Here is a 22,145-nt window from a genome sequence, read left to right as displayed (position 1 = left end):
AGAGGGATGGAAGAACGCGTGCATTTAACGTGGCTTCTGCTGGCTCCGCATGAAACGGGTTTCAGAACACACCGTCTTGGGTCCCTGCCACATGTGCGTTGATCTCATTGGAGGCGAACCTTTGCTCAGGAAACTGATTCACCCAGTGGGTGACAGTCAGGAGGGGCACGGAGGGCCAACGTGAGCGTTCTCACAAGCTGGGGACGAATGACGAGGCAGTGGAACAATTGCGGGATGAGGGGGAGTCACGGTGAGTCCTGCTTTGAAAATGAGTCAGGAGTAGATACAACATTTGTAAAGATGACCTGCTACCAAAAGGCCTTTGGTAAAATTCAACATCCTATCATGTTAAAAACTCTCAATAAGCTAGGTATTGATGGAACATACCTCAAAAGAATAAAAGCCATTTATGACAAACCCACAGCCAATATCATACTGAATGGGCAAAAGCTGGAATTGTTCCCTTGAAAACTGGCACAAGACAAGGATGCCCTCTCACACCACTCCTATTCAACACAGTATTGGAAGTTCTGCCCAGGGCAATCAGGCAAGAGAAAGAAATAAAGGTTATTCAAATAGGAAGAGAGCAAGTCAGACTGTCTCTACAGATGATATGATCCTATATCTAGAAAACCCCATCATCTCAGCCCCAAATCTCCTTAAGCTGATAAGCAACTTCATCAAAGTCTCAGGATACAAAATCAATGTGCAGAAACTGCAAGCATTCCTATACACCAATAATAGACAAGCAGAGAGCCAAATCTTGAATGAATTTCCATTCACAATTGCTGCGAAGACAATAAAATACCTAGGAATACAGCTAACAAGGGAAGTGAATGACCTCTTCAAGGAGAACTACAAACCACTGTTCAAGGAAATCAGAGAGGACACAAACAAATGGAAACACACTGCATGGTCATGAACAGGAAGAATCAATGTTGTGAAAATGGCCATATTGCCTACAGTAATTTATAGATTCAATGCAATTCCCTTTAAACTACCATTGACGTTCTTCACAGAATTAGAAAAAACTACTTTAAAATTCATATGGGACCAAAAAAGAGCCGATATAGCCAAGACAATCCTAAGGAAAAAGAACGAAGCTGGATGCTTCAGCTACCTGACCTCAAACAAGGCTGCAGTAACCAAAACAGCATGGCACTGGCACAAAAACAGACACATAGACCAATGGAACAGAATAAAGAACTCAGAACTAAGACCACACATCTTCAGCCATCTGATCTTTGACAGACTTGACTAAAACATGCAATGGGGAAAGGATTTCCTGTCTAATAAATGATGCCAGGAAAACTGGCTAGCCACATCCAGAAAATTGAAACTGGACCCCTTTCTTACACCTTATACTAAAATCAATTCAAGATGGATTAAAGACTTAAGTGTAAAACCCCAAACTATAAAAACCCTAGAAGAAAATCTCGGCAATACCATTCAGGACACAGTCACAGGCAAATATTTCATGATGAAATCACCAAAAGCAATTGTAACAAAAGCAAAAATTGACAAATGGGACCTAATTAAACTAAAGAGCTTCTGCACAGCAAAAGAAACTGTCATCAGAGTGAACAGGCAACCTACAGAATGGGAGAAAATTTTTGCAAACTGTCTATCTGACAGAGGTCTAATATTCAGAATCTACAAGGAACTTAAACAAATTTATAAGAAAAAAACCCAACAACCTCATTGTTAAAAAGTTGGCAAAGGACATGAACAGACACTTCTCAAAAGAAGACATACATGTGGCCAACAAGCATAGGAGAAAAAGCTCAACATCGCTGATCATTAGAGAAATGCAAATCAAAACCACAATGAGAAACCATCTCACGCCAGCCAGAATGGAGATTATTAAAAACTCAAGAAACAACGGATGCTGGTGAGGCTGTAGAGAAATAGAAATGCTTTTACACTGTTGGTGGGAGTGTAAATTAGTTCAACCATTGTGGAAGACAGTGTGGTGATTCCTCAAAGATCTGGAACCAGAAATACCATTTGGCTCAGCAATCTCATTACTGGGTGTATACCCAAAGGATTATAAATCATTCTATTATAAAGATACATGTATGTGTATGTTCATTGTAGCATTATTCACAATAGCAAAGACGTGGAATCAACCCAAATGCCCATCAGTGATAGACTGGACAAAGAAAACGTGGCACATATACACCATGGAATACTATGCAGCCATAAAAAGGAATGCGATCATGTCTTTGCAGGGACATGGATGGAGCTGGAAGCCGTTATCCTCTGCAAACTAGCACAGGAACAGAAAACCAAACACTGCATGTTCTCACTTATAAGTGAGAGGTGAACAATGAGAACACATGGACACAGGGAGGGGAACAACACACACCGGGGCCTGTCGTGGGGTCGGGGGGTGGGAGAGCATCAGGAAAAATAGATAATGTACGCTGAACTTAATATCTAGGTGAAGGGTTGATCTGTGCAGCAAATCACCATGGCACACGTTTACCTATGCAACAAGGCTGCACGTCCTGCACATGTATCCCAGAACTTAAAATAAAATAAAATGAAATTAAAGAAAATAAAGATGATCTGCTACAGAATGCCTTTCACAAGAATGCGACCAGGGATGAATTTACCCCCTGTGCTCAGCGTGACTGAAGTTCTTAGGAGAGCAATAGTCTAATGTTCACCTCCACATTTTACAGACGTTGAGAACACCACGCAGGGGGTCTTTGGAAGTGCTGGAATGCCCCCAGATGTCTGAGCACTCTGTCCTGTCCTGAACTCCCGCTAAGTGGAGGGCAGTTGCTGCTGGGCACCCTGAATGCAGGGCCTCCCTCCTCTTTAGGCCCAGTTGGATTGAAACAAAGTCCAGGGAGAAACGTGTAGCCCCAAAGAGAACAGGAATAGAGGTGCTGGCAGATGAGAATGGCCAATGATTTCCAAAGGTGGAAGGGGATGCAAGGGTGTGGGTGGTGGGGCAGGGTGAAGGTGCCCAGCCAGAGATGCTCAGAGATCAATGGTGGAGGCCAGGGTCATCTTGCTGAGGGATCCCAGAGTGGCACTGAGCTGGGAGGTCAAAGGGAGATAGATGTGGGGCTGAAAACGGGGTGGGGGCTGGTAATTCCAGTTGCAAGTGCCTGGCAGTAGTCACCTCTGCAACCCGTGCCTGCGTCTGTATCCCGCCAAGAAGCCAGCAGGTTCCCAGGCAGCGTCAGAAGATTCTTATTCACGGCCCTGGAGTCAGCATCATGGGTGTGGCCACAGCTTGCAGCCTGGGTCTAAGGCCCCAGGGTAAAATCTTTTTTTTTTTTTAATTATACTTGAAGTTTTAGGGTACATTGCACAACATGCAGGTTTGTTACGTATGTATACATGTGCCATGTTGGTGTGCTGCACCCATTAACTCGTCATTTACATTAGGTATATCTCCTAATGCTATCCCTCCCCCCAACCCCACAACAGGCCCCGTGTGTGATGTTCCCCTTCTTGTGTCCATGTGTTCTCATTGTTCAATTCCCACCTATGAGTGAGAACATGCAGTGTTTGTTTTTTTGTCCTTGGGATAGTTTGCTGAGAATGATGGTTTCCAGTTTCATCCATGTCCCTACAAAGGACATGAACTCATCATTTTTTCATGGCTGCACAGTATTCCATGGTGTATATGTGCCTTATTCTAGTGTGGATTGCAGTGTTTCGGGGGAAGGGAGAGATGCTAGCCTGCTGTCTGCTCCTCACCCATCTGTCTTAAATAAAGCACAGCCACGCCCTGTCTGTGGATTCCCTCCCAGCTCACCTTTCCACCCCCAGCTCACCTTTCCACCCCCAGCTCACCTTTCCACCTGGAGGACCCCACGGAAAACCCACAGTGTCCCATCTAAATGAGCCACTGGTTCTTAGACACAGGTGAGCAGGCTTCTCCAGACTTTCCATAGAAACCAGCGACAGAGGGGAAGGATCCACAAAGGTGACAGCTCATGCCTGTAATCCCAGCACTTTGGGAGGCCGAGGTGGGTGGATTGAGAGTTCGGGAGTTCAAGACCAGCCTGGCCAACATGGAGAAACCCCGTCTCTACTAAAAATACAAAATTAGCCGGGCGTGGTGGTGCATGCCTGTAATCCCAGCTACTCGGGAGGCTGAGGCAGGAGAATCGCTTGAACCCGGGAGGCGGAGGTTGCGGTGAGCTGAGACTGCACCATTGCACTCCAGCCTGGGCAACAAGAGTGAAACTCCGTCTCAAAAAAAAAAAAAAAAAAAAGGTGACAGCTGACCTCAGAGAAAACAGCTAAGTGGGAAAACAAAAAATGAAGTTAAAGATCTAATTACTGTCCTCAGAATATTCAAGAAAATACGCATATAGGTAACATAAGAACAGAATACTAGTTAAGAACAGGCAGAGAGCAGGAAAGATGTTTAAAATATGATTTCTGAACTGAAAATCCCACGAAAGAGATGAACTTCAGGGTCCAGTGAGGTTTCCAGAATATGCCTCAAAAAGACAGATGGAGAATTCTCAAGGAGAGATTAAAGTCCTGGACCATGCGCTGAGGAAATGCCAGGCGAATAGGCTTCAGAGAAGAGAAGGTAGGCAGGACGCTTCCTCCACAGGGGAAACTTTCCGGAGCAGAAGGACAGGGCAGAGGCTGGTGGGGAGGTGGGGGCAAGCAAGGAGACCCAGGACAGGGGACCGAAAGGACACTTCCTCTCCTCTTCTGGGGAGAAAAACAATCAAAAGGAGAAAGAGAAACAGAAACACATTCCAGTTACCATGACACCAGGACTGGGAAGGGCGAGGGTGAAGGTCGGGGAGCCCAGAGGAGGGGCACACCCCACGCCCAGCACCCACCCCATCCACGCCCAGCACCCACCCTTCCCCACCCCTCCACCCCCACACCCAGCACCCACCCCTCTACCCTCACATCCGGCATCCACGTCACCCACCCCACCCACCCCTCCACCCCCAGGCCCGGCACCCACCCCACCCACCCCTACACACCCACACCCAGCACCCACCCCACCCACCCCTCCACCCCCAGGCCCAACACCCACCCTCACATTCGGCATCCACCCCACCCCCCTCCCCCACGCCCAGCACCTCCCCTTCCCTCACCCCTCCCTCCCAACCCTCTGCACCCCACCCCTCCCCACCCCTCCACTTCCACGCCCAGCACCCACTCCTCCCCACTTCTCCACCCTCATGCCCGGCCCCCACCCCTCCCCACCCTCCACCCCCACACTCAGCACCCACCCCTCCCCACCCCTCCATCCTCATGCCTGGCCCCCACCCCTCCCCACTGTCCACCTGTATGCCCAGCACCCACCCTCCCCACCCCTCCACCCTCACACCCTGCATCCCACACCCTCCCCCTCCACGTAACACCCTACACCCCTACACCCCACCACTGGCCCTAATCTTCCATCCCCATGCCCCACACCTCCACTTTCCCCTTAGCCCCTCACCCTCATGCCCTGCACCCCACACCCCACCGCTCCCACAGCCTTCCACCCCCATGCCCCACACCTCTACCCTGCCCAAAGCCCCCACCCTCACCCTCACACCCCACCCCTCCTCATAGCCCCCACCCTCACATCAAACTCCCCCCACATTCCACCCTTCCCTAACCCCCCACCCCATGCCCCACACCTCCACACCCCACTCCTCCCCTGAGTCCCCCACTTCCACACCCCACAGTTGCACACACTACCGGTCTCCCAGCCTTCCACCCTCACACCTTGCACCTGCACACCCTCCCCCTCCCCCGGGCCCCACCTTCATGCCCCCACACCTACACCCTCTAATTCGACCTTCCAACTCCCTGAGCTCCCACACTCTGCATCCCACACCCCACACCCCACCCACCCCGTTAGCCCCCACTGTCCCATGTCTCATGACCCACACCCCACACCCTCACAGCCCCCTCCACCCCCAACGCCCCACTACAGCCCCCCACTCACCATAACTCCACACCCCACCCCTGCATCCCCCATCCCCACCCCTGCATCCCCCACCCCCCACCACTTTGCCCCATGTTCCCAACCTCCCCAATCTCCCCCATGCCCCACACCTTAACCCCCTACACACCTTCCACGGCCACCCCGCACCCCCACACCTCACGGGCCTCCACACTCCTCAGAGCAACTGGAGCCTTGGGCCTCAGTGGTGGAAAGAGGAGGGTGAGCCTCAGCAGCTGCAGGAAGTAGCAGCCTCCTGGGACAGCTCATCTAAGGAGGACAGGCCCCCTTAACCAGAGAAGCCCCACAGGGTCTACACACAGACACACAGACAGAGTAAGGCTTTTTTTTTTTTTTTTTTTTTTTTTTTTGAGACAGAGTCTTGCTCTGTCGCCCAGGCTGGAATGCAATGGCGATCTCGGCTCGGCTCACTGCAACTTTCACCTCCCGGGTTCAAGCGATTCTCCTGCCTCAGCCTCCTGAGAGTAAGGCACTTTTTAACAAGGGAAAGGGGCTGAGCGTGGGGTGGCGCTTGCAATCCTAGCACTTTGAAGGCCTAGGCGGGAGGTGCTTGAGCCTGGGAGTTGGAGGTGACAGTGAGCTAGGATCGCACCGTGGCACAGACAAACCAACAGACAAAAAACGGGAAAGGCACAAATGAAACGATGAGAGCAGCAGAGAAGTGGGAAAGGCACAAATGAAACAATGAGAGCAGCAGAGAAGTGTGGCCACAAGGGGAAGGAAAACTGAGCAAACGTATCTCCTGGAACAAAAACATCAACCTTCCAAATCAAGACACAGCCACAGTGGAACACAGAATGCTTAGTGAAATTTTTAAAAGAGGATTTGTTAGAAACTATAACATGAAATATGACAAAACAAAGGGCCACTGCATCCTTCCTCTCAGTCTACATAAGTAAATAAGTTCGACTCACCTCTTCAACAAAAAGACTCGTGGGATCATTTGCAAAGTGAAACCCAACTTTATGTTGTGTGCAAGAAACAAGCAGAAAACACAGCAGCCCAGACCTTCCAAGGCAGAGGTCAAGGCATGCAGGCAGGTCCTGAGAAAATGTCAACAGGCATGGAGATGATGGAGTGATGGAGATGATGGATTGATGGAGTGATGGAGATGATGGAGATGATGGAGATGATGGAGTGATGGAGATGATGGATTGATGGAGTGATGGAGATGATGGAGATGATGGAATGAGGAGATGATGGAGTGATGGAGATGATGGAGTGATGGAGATGATGGAGATGATGGAGTGATGGAGATGATGGATTGATGGAGTGATGGAGATGATGGAGATGATGGAATGAGGAGATGATGGAGTGATGGAGATGATGGGGATGATGGTGTGATGGAATGATGGAGATGATGGAATGAGGAGATGATGGAGTGATGGAGTGATGGAGATGATGGAGTGATGGAGATGATGGAATGATGGAGATGATGGAGTGATGGAGATGATGGTGTGATGGAGATGATGGAGTGATGGAGATGATGGGGATGATGGTGTGATGGAATGATGGAGATGATGGAGTGATGGAGACGATGGAGATGATGGAGTGATGGAGTGATAGAGTGATGGAGGAATGGAGATGATGGAGTGATGGAGATGATGGAGTGATAGAGATGATGGAGATGATGGAGTGATGGAGATAATGGAGTATGGAGTGATGGAGATGATGGAGTGAAGGAGATGATGGAGTGATGGAGACGATGGAGTTAATGGAGTGATGGAGATGATGAAGTGATGGAGATGATGGAGTATGGAGTGATGGAGTGATGGAGTTAAGCAGTAATGGAGATGATGGAGTGATGGAGACTATGGAGATGATGGAGATGATGGTGTGATGGAATGATGGAGATGATGGAATGATGGAGATGGTGATGATGGAGTATGGAGTGATGGAGTGATGGAGATGAGGGAGATGATGGAGTGATGGAGAGATGGAGGTGATGCAGATGATGGAGTGATGGAGACAATGGAGACAATGGAGTGATGGAGTGATGGAGATGATGGCGACGATGGAAATGATGGAGATGATGGAGTGATGGAGACAATGGAGATGATGGAGATGATGGTGTAATGTAGTGATGGAGATGGTGGAGTGATGCCTCTAGGCTCTCAGCAATCTGCTTTTATCCTAGACCCTAAATTAAGTGTGTGGGAATAATAAAGATATTTTTAGACTCATACGGACTCAGAAAGTTTAGGCCCTGTATGATTTCTTCAGAGCAAGTTGGCTGAATTCTCACTATCGTAGTCGGAAGTCTGGCACAGACTCTATCTAAAATTAGTGAGTAGAGAGTGTTGTAATAACAGGAGGAGGTGGGAAATGCCTGACCAGAGGAAATAGTCGAAGTGGTTGCCATGCGGGCGGACGGGGAGATGGTTGAGGCCACCACTGCCGCCTCCCAGCACAAGCCCTCAGTGTTTTTAACCAAATGCACATGTTGTGCTTTCAATGTTGCTTTCAGCAGGAAGGCACATGGAGCTTTCTGAGTACTGACCCCGTCCCCCTCACACTTGCCTTTTGTTCTCTGAGCTGCCGGCCTCAGGCGGTCCGCGTCTTGTTTGAGTAAGGGAGGCTGCCCCGTTCCTGCTACAAGCGTCCCTTGCCGGCATTGCTGCTGCCTGTGTGACTTCCTGACTGGACATTTGCCACTGGCAGCAAGAAGCCCAGGCCCCTCTGATTCTGCTCCAATTAGGCCCAACCTGAGGGGCCTGACCGGAGCCCCATTTCCCCGTTGTGTCTTGACCAAAAGAATACCAGGTGGGCCATTACTTGCTTTCCAACAAACAGGTGGTGAGGAAAAAAACTTTTCCTTCACTCACTTATGATTTTTAGTGACTGGAGTCCTGCAAATTGAACTGGCAAAAGTAGATTAACAGGAGAAAAAGCGTTACTTCATATGCATGTGGGGGCTTCACGAAATGAAACAAAAACCCCGCAGAGGCAGTCAGACCAGAGGCTTATTCACGATTTTAACAAAAGGCAATACATTTGTGAAGTGATGAGCTACAGGAAAACAGTGTTGGGTTCCTAGGGAGGTAAACTGTGAGCGGGGAATGGTGTGAGGAAACCACGGAAGCGGGGATTATTTTTGTGTGGGTCCTTGAGTGGAGCTCTCTCAGTGCTGTTTCAGGGCTGATGAGCGCCTGGAACCCTCGTCAGTGATGAAGACTCTTCTGCCCTTCCTAGAATGAGAGACAGGAGGGGACTCCTTCACAAAGAGACATTTATGCCATGGTTTTTGGCAAATAAGGGCAGGATAGAGGACCTTCTCTGCAGCTGCTGTTTCTCAATCGCCCTCAGCTCGAAACGATCTTACACCAAAGCGGCACGTCGCGGGGTGGCGCATTACAATCCCTTCACGCCCCATAGGAGCTTATTCAGCCAGGTGAGGGTGGTGTCTCCAAGCACAGCAGGCACTGCGGCGCCGGGGAAAGAGCTGGAGCCTAGGACTGTCACACCTATCACCCGTGGGACAACAGTTATGTGTAGACTTGGGACTGGGGGACAGGTTCGAACCATGGTCTGCTACTTGCTGGTGACATCTCCTTAGGCAAGATCCTTAAATTCTCTGTAGAAAACAGCTCTAGCAATAGCATCCATTTCATGGGGTTACAGAAGAATTGGACGACTTAATAAATGCTAAGCACCTGACCGTGCCTGGTGTGCAGCTAGCTGTCACCACGTGAAGTGCTTAGCACAGCACTGGACAGGGCCCTGGGTGGAGGGCAGCGTGGCCGTGTTTGCTAGGGCTGCATTGACGTCATCAGCTGGGTGCTGCCTGCTTCAGCACAGAAGATGCCGTTCCTCAAGGCGGTTTTATGCCTCTTCTTCAGAGTCAGTAGCACATTCTCTAAAATATCCTTAAATATGGCAAATCTTTGTCTTTAAAGGTAAACTTGAATTTTATTTTTCAATACAGACCAAAGTAATTTGGAATCAAGTATTTTACAGGAAGTGAGTGATTCAGGTAGGCAGTGACACTGACCCAGAAGTCAAAGCGCCGCCTGGCTGTTGCAGCAATACCGGGCAGTGCCTAGGCTCATTCACTCGGCCCTGCTACCTACTTGGAAGAGCTCCCGGGCAACCGCCTACAGTCTCCCAGCTGTAACCTCCTCATCTGTCGAATGCAGAGGACAACACTTCATACCTCACAGGGTGATCTGTTCTGCCAGTTCACCTCGGAACTGAGGAGCTTCCTTGGACACTGACACTGGACGGTCGGGGGCAAACCGTGCAGTAGCCCCCCTAGAATTAGGGGATCCGTGTGCACGTGGCACTGGTGAGTGCTCTGGAAATAGCTTTTCTTATTTCTTAAAAGTTGTTTTTAAAGATAGTTCAGAAACTGAGTGTTTTGTTGAAATGGTGAGTTTGTGATGGTGCCCAGACTTGCCTCCATACACCGAGCCTGCATGGCCCTTCCCCTGTGACCGCTGGGCCTGGACACACAGTGCGGCTTGACCAAGGGGACAAAAGCAGCCCTGACACCAGCAGAAACTTGGGAAGTGCTTGAAAGGCATTGGACGTCCCCGCTGTTGCGGTGGGAACCTTCTGCTGCCAAGTGGGCGGGCCGAGTTGGCCTCCTGAGAATGAGGGAGTGAATGACAGAGACCTCAGGTGCCTCGGAGGCCATGTCTCTGCCAAGGCCTTGCACGTGTGAGTGAGGCCCTCTTCCACCCGAGCCCAGCCCAGGAGTCTCAGCCCCGAGAACCTTCCAGCCAACCCTCAGAATTTCGGGAAATGATGCTGCTTCCTTTACACCACTAGGCTGGTGGTGGTTTGTTATGTAACCGATTGAGAGATTTTTAAAAAGTTAATAAATAAAGCTAAAGTTCTTCAGTGCACACAATCCAGAAGGGGAAGTGGTTCTGTATGTTGATGGTGGAAAGGAACACAGCACTGTGTAGAATTTGGAGCCAAGACCTAAAGAAGCGAAGCCTATAAAATTCATCTTTGGCTCCAGGCATAAAATGGTCTCTCAAAGTTTTAGTGTTTTGTTTGTGTGTTTTGCTTTTTGAATGACTACTCTTTGAAAATTCTTCTCTAAGAGAGAGAAAACTTAGTATAAAAATTCCAGATTAGGTGTTGGGGACTCATTTGTTATCTTCTCTTGTGCACGTACATCTCGGAAGAAGAAGTCTGCAAGAAAAATACAAAGTTCAGCACAATTAATGTCAGCACTTTTTCTCCACCGTAGGATTAATAAAGGATCCAGGTAAGTGGTTCTCAAAGTGTGGTCCCCAGGTGAGGTCCCCAGGTGTGATCCCCAGGTGAGGTCCCCAGGTGAGGTGATCCCCAGGTGAGGTCCCCAGATGAGGTCCCCAGGTGTGATCCCCAGGTGAGGTCCCCAGGTGTGGTCCCCAGGTGAGATCCCCAGGTGAGGTGATCCCCAGGTGAGGTCCCCAGGTGTGATCCCCAGGTGAGGTCCCCAGGTGTGGTCCCCAGGTGTGATCCCCAGGTGAGGTCCCCAGGTGAGGTGATCCCCAGGTGAGGTCCCCAGGTGTGATCCCCAGGTGAGGTCCCCAGATGAGGTCCCCAGGTGTGGTCCCCAGGTGAGGTCCCCAGATGAGGTCCCCAGGTGTGGTCCCCAGGTGAGGTCCCCAGGTGTGATCCCCAGGTGAAGTCCCCAGGTGTGATCCCCAGGTGAGGTCTCCAGGTGAGGTCCCCAGGTGTGATCCCCAGGTGAGGTCCCCAGGTGTGATCTCCAGGTGAGGTCCCCAGGTGTGATCCCCAGGTGAGGTCCCCAGGTGAGGTGATCCCCAGGTGAGGTCCCCAGGTGTGATCCCCAGGTGAGGTCCCCAGATGAGGTCCCCAGGTGTGGTCCCCAGGTGTGATCCCCAGGTGAGGTCCCCAGGTGAGGTCCCCAGGTGTGATCCCCAGGTGAGGTCCCCAGGTGAGGTGATCGTCCCACTTTGCCCTAGGACTGCTCCAGCTTCAACACTGAAAGTCCCAGGTCACAGGAACCCTCCTTTGCCCCTGGCAGACTGAGGGGCTATCACCCTATTCTGGGACCAACAGTAAAGCATCACTTGGGAAGTGGATGAAGTGTGAATTCTGGGCCCCACCATAGACCTGCTTAACAGGATCTCTGGGGGTTAGGGTTAGGGTCAGGTCTGCTGGGCAGTGATAATGCAGCTAAGGGCGGGGTCCTGGGTCCAGGTTTAATCTGGGAAGGGTCTGGGAGGGACTGGGTTTAACAGAAGCACCTCTGGTGCCAAGCACTGGGGCAGAGCTGGAGTCCCGTCAGACGGTGGGCAGACCTGCAGCTGACCACCACTCTCTGCCGAGGGGAGGGGTCCTGACAGTGCCGTGTCCACCAGACTCGAGAGTGGGGAGTCTGGTGGCTCCAGGTGATGACTTTCCAGGATTCTCCTTTCACTTCAGGCGTGGCTAGTGTTTCCAGCAGGTGGCACATGCTAATCGTCCCTGTTGGAAAATTCTGAGTCAAACCAGTGGTTGAAGTGGGTCCTGGAATACCAGGTGTGATATATTTGCAAAACACTTGTGGTCAAATTATGCCATCAGCAGTGGTGAAGGGAAACTTGTAATTGTAATAAATTAGCACTTGAGTGTAGTCCCATCATTGGAAAGAGCATGGCCTTCAGCCCCAGTAACACTGAGATTGGTAAGCAGATGTCTTTTGAGGAAAAAAAATGAAAGACAGTATTCTGAAATCCAACACCTGTTTATTTAATCACATTTTCACATTTACTGTGCTTTCTAGATGATATGCCAAGGTTGTCTGGTCCTGGTAAAAAACGTATGAAATGCCTCCACCTGAACAGAGAAGAAAACGTGATCCCAATGAGAACTGTCTGCAGCATTACACTCACCGCTGTGTCTGAGAACAGGATTTTCCATTTCGGCAGCGGATCTAAACCTGATGCCCAGGACCTGTTTTAAGCAGTGAATCAAAGGTCACAGAAGTTAAAGTTTGGCAAGTTTTCGATGTCAAGGAGATGGAAAGCCTAAAATCAGTTTCCGAACCACTAAATTAGAGGGAACAGCCTTGCTCGTGAATTTTCCAGAATTCCACAAACAATTAAGAAGACCCAGGGTAGGAAGCACATACAATTTGTTTTCTTTGATGGTTAAGTTGGTTTAAGGCACAGAGTTGAGAAGACAGGTAAGAAGAAGCAACTGTTCAAGCCCCAAGGAGAATCCAGAATCGACCCAGCCCCCAAGGAGAATCCAGAACCGACTCAGCCCCCAAGGAGACCCCAGAACCGACCCAGCCCCCAAGGAGAATCCAGAACCGACCCAGCCCCCAAGGAGAATCCAGAACCAACCCAGCCCCCGAGGAGAATCCAGAACCAACCCAGCCCCCAAGGAGAATCCAGAACCAACCCAGCCCCCGAGGAGAATCCAGAACCGACCCAGCCCCCAAGGAGAATCCAGAACCGACCCAGCCCCCAAGGAGATCCCAGAACCGACTCAGCCCCCACGGAGAATCCACAACTGACCCAGCCCCCAAGGAGAATCCACAACTGACCCAGCCCCCAAGGAGAATCCAGAACCGACCCAGCCCCCAAGGAGAATCCAGAATCGACCCAGCCCCCACGGAGAATCCACAACTGACCCAGCCCCCAAGGAGAATCCACAACTGACCCAGCCCCCAAGGAGAATCCAGAACTGACCCTGCCCCCAAGGAGAATCCAGAACCGACCCAGCCCCCAAGGAGAATCCAGAATCGACCCAGCCCCCACGGAGAATCCAGGATCCACCCAGCTCCCAAGGAGAATCCAGAACCAACCCAGCCCCCACGGAGATCCCAGGAGCTCCTTGTTTTTTAATCGAAAACTTGTTTTTCTCTCCTGTTTCTAATTTCTTAAGGAGAAAATTTGAGACCAAGACAATGGCCCCCTAAATTTCTGTGATACCCTGTTATTTCACAGTTGCCTTACAAGAATAACCGTGTCTCATTTGTCACTTTCTGCTACCTGAGAAACCACTCTGTATGATGTTGACGTGTGACCATGTCCAGGTGCAGCTGACGTAGTCTCAGAGACGTGTCTTTGGAAAAAACAGTACACAACAAATGATTATGAGCCGTTCTGAGCATGGTGGTGAGCTGCAGCCAGCAGAACACACCCAGCCCTGCCAGCAAAAGAAGCTTGGTCAACCACAGCAGCCTGTATGGGCTGCGATGGAAACCATGTTGAGTCCCCACCTCACAGTTGAGAAAAGCAACATAATTTCACATGATGCACTAGCCGTGGCGCCTGCTACACACGAGCTCTGGAAACCTCAGCTGCCCTCATCACTTCCTGCCATTCTGGAAGAAAAGTTAAAATTGGAATTAGCAGTAACACGGGCCTCTCAGAGTTTTGAATAAATAGTGCTGTAACTCATCCTAGTAACTTAACTGGGAACCAGGCATCTCAGCTGGTGTTGCAAAGTCACGCAGGGCTGGGGATCCCCGAGCCCCCTGGGTGAGCTGGGTCTTGCCTATTAGCTCTGTAGACAAGGCAGGTTCCAAAGGGCAGTGCGAATGTGCTTCCAGTTTTACAAAATTCTGTGAGTGCAAAGCCTTTGGATATCTGAGTCTGTCTTAAGAGAGCCTCAAGCTAATATTCACACAATTGTGTGTCTCGGTATACAGTTTAAATGCTGGCATTTAGCTTAGAGAACAAAGAAAACGTGAAGTCAAAGAAGGAACAAAAGCATTATATCCTATCAAAAAATAACCAAATACGATTCAACCATTTTGAAAATTTCTGATGCTGGCGTTGGGGAAAGTGGCTGCAGATGACGGTGATGCATGCCCAGCAAGTGGAGGAGGCCGGGGGCAGAATGTTGCCCGGGTGCTGGGTCGGTTCTGGATTCTCCTTGGGGGCTGGGTCGGTTCTGGGATCTCCTCGGGGGCTGGGTCGGTTCTGGATTCTCCTCGGGGGCTGGGTCGGTTCTGGATTCTCCTCGGGGGCTGGGTCGGTTCTGGGTTCTCCTCGGGGGCTGGGTCGGTTCTGGATTCTCCTCGGGGGCTGGGTCGGTTCTGGGTTCTCCTCGGGTGCTGGGTCGGTTCTGGGTTCTCCTCGGGTGCTGGGTCGGTTCTGGATTCTCCTTGGGGGCTGGGTCGGTTCTGGGATCTCCTTGGGGGCTGGGTCGGTTCTGGATTCTCCTCGGGGGCTGGGTCGGTTCTGGATTCTCCTCGGGGGCTGGGTCGGTTCTGGATTCTCCTCGGGGGCTGGGTCGGTTCTGTGATCTCCTCGGGGGCTGGGTCGGTTCTGGATTCTCCTCGGGGGCTGGGTCGGTTCTGGATTCTCCTCGGGGGCTGGGTCGGTTCTGGATTCTCCTCGGGGGCTGGGTCGGTTCTGGGTTCTCCTCGGGGGCTGGGTCGGTTCTGGGTTCTCCTCGGGGGCTGGGTCGGTTCTGGGATCTCCTTGGGGGCTGGGTCGGTTCTGGATTCTCCTTGGGGGCTGGGTCGGTTCTGGATTCTCCTCGGGGGCTGGGTTGGTTCTCGATTCTCCTAGGGGGCTGGGTTGGTTCTGGATTCTCCTCGGGGGCTTGGTCGGTTCTGGATTCTCCTTGGGGGCTGAGTCGGTTCTGGGATCTCCTTGGGGGCTGGGTCGGTTCTGGGTTCTCCTCGGGGGCTGGGTCGGTTCTGGGATCTCCTCGGGGGCTGGGTTGGTTCTGGATTCTCCTTGGGGGCTGGGTTGGTTCTGGATTCTCCTCGGGGGCTGGGTCGGTTCTGGATTCCCCTCGGGGGCTGGGTCGGTTCTGGATACTCCTCGAGGGCTGGGTTGGTTCTGGATTCTCCTCGGGGGCTGGGTCGGTTCTGGATTCTCCTTGGGGGCTGGGTCGGTTCTGGGTTCTCCTCGGGGGCTGGGTCGGTTCTGGGATCTCCTTGGGGGCTGGGTCGGTTCTGGATTCTCCTTGGGGGCTGGGTCGGTTCTCGGTTCTCCTCGGGGGCTGGGTCGGTTCTGGGATCTCCTCGGGGGCTGGGTCGGTTCTGGATTCTCCTTGGGGGCTGGGTCGGTTCTGGATTCTCCTTGGGGGCTGGGTTGGTTCTGGGATCTCCATGGGGGCTGGGTCGGTTCTGGATTCTCCTCGGGGGCTGGGTCGGTTCTGGATTCTCCTCGGGGGCTGGGTCGGTTCTGGATTCTCCTCGGGGGCTGGGTTGGTTCTGGATTCTCCTCGGGGGCTGGGTCGGTTCTGGATTCTCCTCGGGGGCTGGGTTGGTTCTGGATTCTCCTCGGGGGCTGGGTTGGTTCTGGATTCTCCTCGGGGGCTTGGTCGGTTCTGGATTCTCCTTGGGGGCTGAGTCGGTTCTGGGATCTCCTTGGGGGCTGGGTCGGTTCTGGGTTCTCCTCGGGGGCTGGGTTGGTTCTGGATTCTCCTTGGGGGCTGGGTTGGTTCTGGATTCTCCTCGGGGGCTGGGTCGGTTCTGGATTCTCCTCGGGGGCTGGGTCGGTTCTGGGTTCTCCTCGGGGGCTGGGTCGGTTCTGGATTCTCCTCGGGGGCTGGGTCGGTTCTGGATTCTCCTTGGGGGCTGGGTCGGTTCTGGGTTCTCCTCGGGGGCTGGGTCGGTTCTGGGATCTCCTCGGGGGCTGGGTCGGTTCTGGATTCTCCTCGGGGGCTGGGTCGGTTCTCGGTTCTCCTCGGGGGCTGGGTCGGTTCTGGGATCTCCTCGGGGGCTGGGTCGGTTCTGGATTCTCCTCGGGGGCTGGGTCGGTTCTGGATTCTCCTCGGGGGCTGGGTCGGTTCTGGGATCTCCTTGGGGGCTGGGTCGGTTCTGGGTTCTCCTCGGGGGCTGGGTCGGTTCTGGGATCTCCTTGGGGGCTGGGTCGGTTCTGGATTCTCCTCGGGGGCTGGGTCGGTTCTGGGATCTCCTTGGGGGCTGGGTCGGTTCTGGATTCTCCTCGGGGGCTGGGTCGGTTCTGGATTCTCCTCGGGGGCTGGGTTGGTTCTGGATTCTCCTCGGGGGCTGGGTCGGTTCTGGATTCTCCTCGGGGGCTGGGTCGGTTCTGGATTCTCCTCGGGGGCTGGGTCGGTTCTGGATTCTCCTCGGGGGCTGGGTCGGTTCTGGATTCTCCTCGGGGGCTGGGTCGGTTCTGGATTCTCCTCGGGGGCTGGGTCGGTTCTGGATTCTCCTCGGGGGCTGGGTCGGTTCTGGGATCTCCTCGGGGGCTGGGTCGGTTCTGGATTCTCCTCGGGGGCTGGGTCGGTTCTGGATTCTCCTCGGGGGCTGGGTTGGTTCTGGATTCTCCTCGGGGGCTGGGTTGGTTCTCGGTTCTCCTCGGGGGCTGGGTCGGTTCTGGGATCTCCTCGGGGGCTGGGTCGGTTCTGGATTCTCCTCGGGGGCTGGGTCGGTTCTGGATTCTCCTCGGGGGCTGGGTCGGTTCTGGGATCTCCTCGGGGGCTGGGTCGGTTCTGGATTCTCCTCGGGGGCTGGGTCGGTTCTGTATTCTCCTCGGGGGCTGGGTCGGTTCTGGATTCTCCTCGGGGGCTGGGTCGGTTCTGTGATCTCCTCGGGGGCTGGGTCGGTTCTGGATTCTCCTCGGGGGCTGGGTCGGTTCTGGATTCTCCTCGGGGGCTGGGTTGGTTCTGGATTCTCCTCGGGGGCTGGGTCGGTTCTGGATTCTCCTCGGGGGCTGAGTCGGTTCTGGATTCTCCTCGGGGGCTGGGTCGGTTCTGGGATCTCCTCGGGGGCTGGGTCGGTTCTGGGATCTCCTCGGGGGCTGGGTCGGTTCTGGATTCTCCTTGGGGGCTGGGTCGGTTCTGGATTCTCCTTGGGGGCTGGGTCGGTTCTGGGATCTCCTTGGGGGCTGAGTTGGTTCTGGGATCTCCTTGGGGGCTGGGTCGGTTCTGGATTCTCCTTGGGAGCTGGGTTGGTTCTGGATTCTCCTTGGGGGCTGGGTCGGTTCTGGATTCTCCTTCGGGGCTGGGTCGGTTCTGGATTCTCCTTGGGGGCTGGGTCGGTTCTGGATTCTCCTTGGGGGCTGGGTTGGTTCTGGATTCTCCTTGGGGGCTGAGTCGGTTCTGGGATCTCCTTGGGGGCTGAGTCGGTTCTGGGATCTCCTTGGGGGCTGGGTCGGTTCTGGATTCTCCTTGGGAGCTGGGTCGGTTCTGGATTCTCCTTGGGGGCTGGGTCGGTTCTGTGATCTCCTCGGGGGCTGGGTTGGTTCTGGATTCTCCTCGGGGGCTGGGTTGGTTCTGGATTCTCCTTGGGGGCTGGGTTGTTTCTGGATTCTCCTTGGGGGCTGGGTCGGTTCTGGGTTCTCCTTGGGGGCTGGGTCGGTTCTGGGGTCTCCTTGGGGGCTGGGTCGGTTCTGGATTCTCCTTGGGGCTTGAACAGTTGCTTCTTCTTACCTGTCTTCTCAACTCTGTGCCTTAAACCAACTTAACCATCAAAGAAAACAAATTGTATGTGCTTCCTACCCTGGGTCTTCTTAATTGTTTGTGGAATTCTGGAAAATTCACGAGCAAGGCTGTTTCCTCTAATTTAGTGGTTCAGAAACTGATTTTAGGCTTTCCATCTCCTTGACATCGAAAACTTGCGAAACTTTAACTTCTGTGATCTTTGATTCACTGCTTAAAACAGGTCCTGGGCATCAGGTTTAGATCCGCTGCCGAAATGGAAAATCCTGTTCTCAGACACAGCGGTGAGTGTGATGCTGCAGACAGTTCTCATTGGGATCCACCTTGTGATTCTCATTTGGGTGTAATAGCCTTTCTTTTTTTCAGTTCCTTGTTATTAAGTTGCTGTTTGAATGGGCGTGTGGGTAATCTCTGTGTGTGTGTGTTCGTGTGTGTGCAAGGGAGTTCACGCGGGGGGATGTCAGGCCGGAACACAGGAATGGAAAGGCTGCCCACTGGTCTCTGGAGCTGTTTTGAGGCTTCAGAGCGTCTCTTCCACTGCCGCCCTCCAGGGGCTCCCTCGCAGAGAGCGGAAGGCAAGGGCTGCCTGGGCTGCCATGGGCCATGGCTGAGACTGAGAAGTCTTTCCAGGATGGTAAGTAAAGCGGGTGGGCACGGGGTAGGTGGGCACGGGTGAGCTGACAGCCAGCAGCCCAGGGAGCCCCGAAGTTCAGTCCATATTCTGTCTTCAGATTTGGATTCACTCCCCGTGGTTTATAAACAGTGCTGTTTGAGGTTAAAAACAAAACAAACAAATAAAAAGCCTGATTTTCAATTCTCAGAATGAATGAGAAGAGTGCCCTATGGAGACTGGACTGTTTTTTCTCCTTAAGTGAATAGCTCAAGGGGAACGTCCAGGTGCCGGCCTTCAGGGGTCTCTGCACCACTGGAGTGGGGGCTGTTGGGCCTGCGGAGATGCTGCGAGTTGGAGTCTGAGGGTGGGTGTGGGTTCCCACCACCATGGGCACCACCATTTCTATCACCAGTTGGAGAAGTCCGTTTACCTGTGGAGCAGATTCTCAAGTATTGCAGGAAACACTGTGGAAGCATCGACCGTTGAATGCAGATTCCTGTTCTGTTTATTACTGCTAAGCGAGATGCAATTAGGAATGAGATATCTTCACCCCACTGAGTCTGGGAGGGTCAAAGAGCAGTCACATCAGTGAGCAGGCCAGGTGGTGATGTGTGTTACCTGCGTGTTACTCAGGAAAATAAAGCAGGGCAGATGCAGGTAAGGGCCAGTTATTCGACATTGTGTAGTCGAGGAAATCTCCCTCGCAGGTGTCCACAGAGAGAAGCAACACACAGATCCCTGGGGACAGAGCATTCCTGCAGAGGGAATTCCTGCAGAGAGCAAGACAGAGTATTCCTACAGGGGGAATGTGCAAAGGCCCCGGGAAGGGAGAGACCCATTCTGCTGAAGGGAAAGCAAGAAGGCAGAGGGTTGGAGCCAGGAGGCCTGGAGCTGCTGGGTGACGCCTGAGCCCCCGGGCTCCTGTGGGCACGATGGCGCTTTGTGATTTGTGCCAAGGGGGACAGGAGGACAGTCCAGGGTTTTGGCAGAGAAGTGACATGGCTCCTTGTAAATATTCACAGGACCAGGATAACATCACAACAGGTAGTTAATTCACCACCACACATTTATAGTCTGAGGCCCTTGGACTGTATGAGCTACGACAATGACAGATAATCCAGGTGAGTGCCTCATGAACCCCTGCTGCCCCAGCTCCCACCCGTGGCATTTAGGCCAAGAAGCCCCATTGGTCCCCAGGGACTCTCCAGCCCCTGCCCTCCTTCCTCCTGCCCGGACCAGCCCATCTGTCACAGGGGGCTCTCTAGCCACCTGCCTCTCTTCCTCTCTGAAGGCTGCATGGAGCTGCTTGTCTTTGTAGCTGAACACTCAGGCCCCTGCTTGGTCATCCAGCCAGTCATGGTGGGAGTGGCAAGAGGAGAGCCTGAGATGATGAGGGGTCAGTGATGCTGTCTTCCGGTCCATGGCTCATTCAGTCATGGTGGGAGTGGCAAGAGGAGAGCCTGAGATGATGAGGGCTCAGTGATGCTGTCTTCCGGTCCATGGCTCATTCAGTCATGGTGGGAGTGGCAAGAGGAGAGCCTGAGATGATGAGGGCTCAGTCATGCTGTCTTCCGGTCCATGGCTCATTCAGTCATGGTGGGAGTGGCAAGAGGAGAGCCTGAGATGATGAGGGCTCAGTCATGCTGTCTTCCGGTCCATGGCTCATTCAGTCATGGTGGGAGTGGCAAGAGGAGAGCCTGAGATGATGAGGGCTCAGTCATGCTGTCTTCCGGTCCATGGCTCATTCAGTCATGGTGGGAGTGGCAAGAGGAGAGCCTGAGATGATGAGGGCTCAGTCATGCTGTCTTCCGGTCCATGGCTCATTCAGTCATGGTGGGAGTGGCAAGAGGAGAGCCTGAGATGATGAGGGCTCAGTGATGCTGTCTTCCGGTCCATGGCTCATTCAGTCATGGTGGGAGTGGCAAGAGGAGAGCCTGAGATGATGAGGGCTCAGTCATGCTGTCTTCCGGTCCATGGCTCATTCAGTCATGGTGGGAGTGGCAAGAGGAGAGCCTGAGATGATGAGGGCTCAGTGATGCTGTCTTCCGGTCCATGGCTCATTCAGTCATGGTGGGAGTGGCAAGAGGAGAGCCTGAGATGATGAGGGCTCAGTCATGCTGTCTTCCGGTCCATGGCTCATTCAGTCATGGTGGGAGTGGCAAGAGGAGAGCCTGAGATGATGAGGGGTCAGTCATGCTGTCTTCCGGTCCATGGCTCATTCAGTCATGGTGGGAGTGGCAAGAGGAGAGCCTGAGATGATGAGGGCTCAGTCATGCTGTCTTCCGGTCCATGGCTCATTCAGTCATGGTGGGAGTGGCAAGAGGAGAGCCTGAGATGATGAGGGCTCAGTGATGCTGTCTTCCGGTCCATGGCTCATTCAGTCATGGTGGGAGTGGCAAGAGGAGAGCCTGAGATGATGAGGGCTCAGTGATGCTGTCTTCCGGTCCATGGCTCATTCAGTCATGGTGGGAGTGGCAAGAGGAGAGCCTGAGATGATGAGGGCTCAGTGATGCTGTCTTCCGGTCCATGGCTCATTCAGTCATGGTGGGAGTGGCAAGAGGAGAGCCTGAGATGATGAGGGCTCAGTGATGCTGTCTTCCGGTCCATGGCTCATTCAGTCATGGTGGGAGTGGCAAGAGGAGAGCCTGAGATGATGAGGGCTCAGTCATGCTGTCTTCCGGTCCATGGCTCATTCAGTCATGGTGGGAGTGGCAAGAGGAGAGCCTGAGATGATGAGGGCTCAGTCATGCTGTCTTCCGGTCCATGGCTCATTCAGTCATGGTGGGAGTGGCAAGAGGAGAGCCTGAGATGATGAGGGCTCAGTCATGCTGTCTTCCGGTCCATGGCTCATTCAGTCATGGTGGGAGTGGCAAGAGGAGAGCCTGAGATGATGAGGGCTCAGTCATGCTGTCTTCCGGTCCATGGCTCATTCAGTCATGGTGGGAGTGGCAAGAGGAGAGCCTGAGATGATGAGGGCTCAGTCATGCTGTCTTCCGGTCCATGGCTCATTCAGTCATGGTGGGAGTGGCAAGAGGAGCGCCTGAGATGATGAGGGCTCAGCGATGCTGTCTTCCGGTCCATGGCTCATTCAGTCATGGTGGGAGTGGCAAGAGGAGCGCCTGAGATGATGAGGGCTCAGCGATGCTGTCTTCCGGTCCATGGCTCATTCAGTCATGGTGGGAGTGGCAAGAGGAGAGCCTGAGATGATGAGGGCTCAGCGATGCTGTCTTCCGGTCCATGGCTCATTCAGTCATG

Source organism: Pan paniscus, chromosome 14, assembly GCF_029289425.2.
Source record: "Pan paniscus chromosome 14, NHGRI_mPanPan1-v2.0_pri, whole genome shotgun sequence".
Taxonomy (NCBI): Eukaryota; Metazoa; Chordata; class Mammalia; order Primates; family Hominidae; genus Pan; species Pan paniscus.
This window is presented reverse-complemented; position numbering follows the sequence as displayed.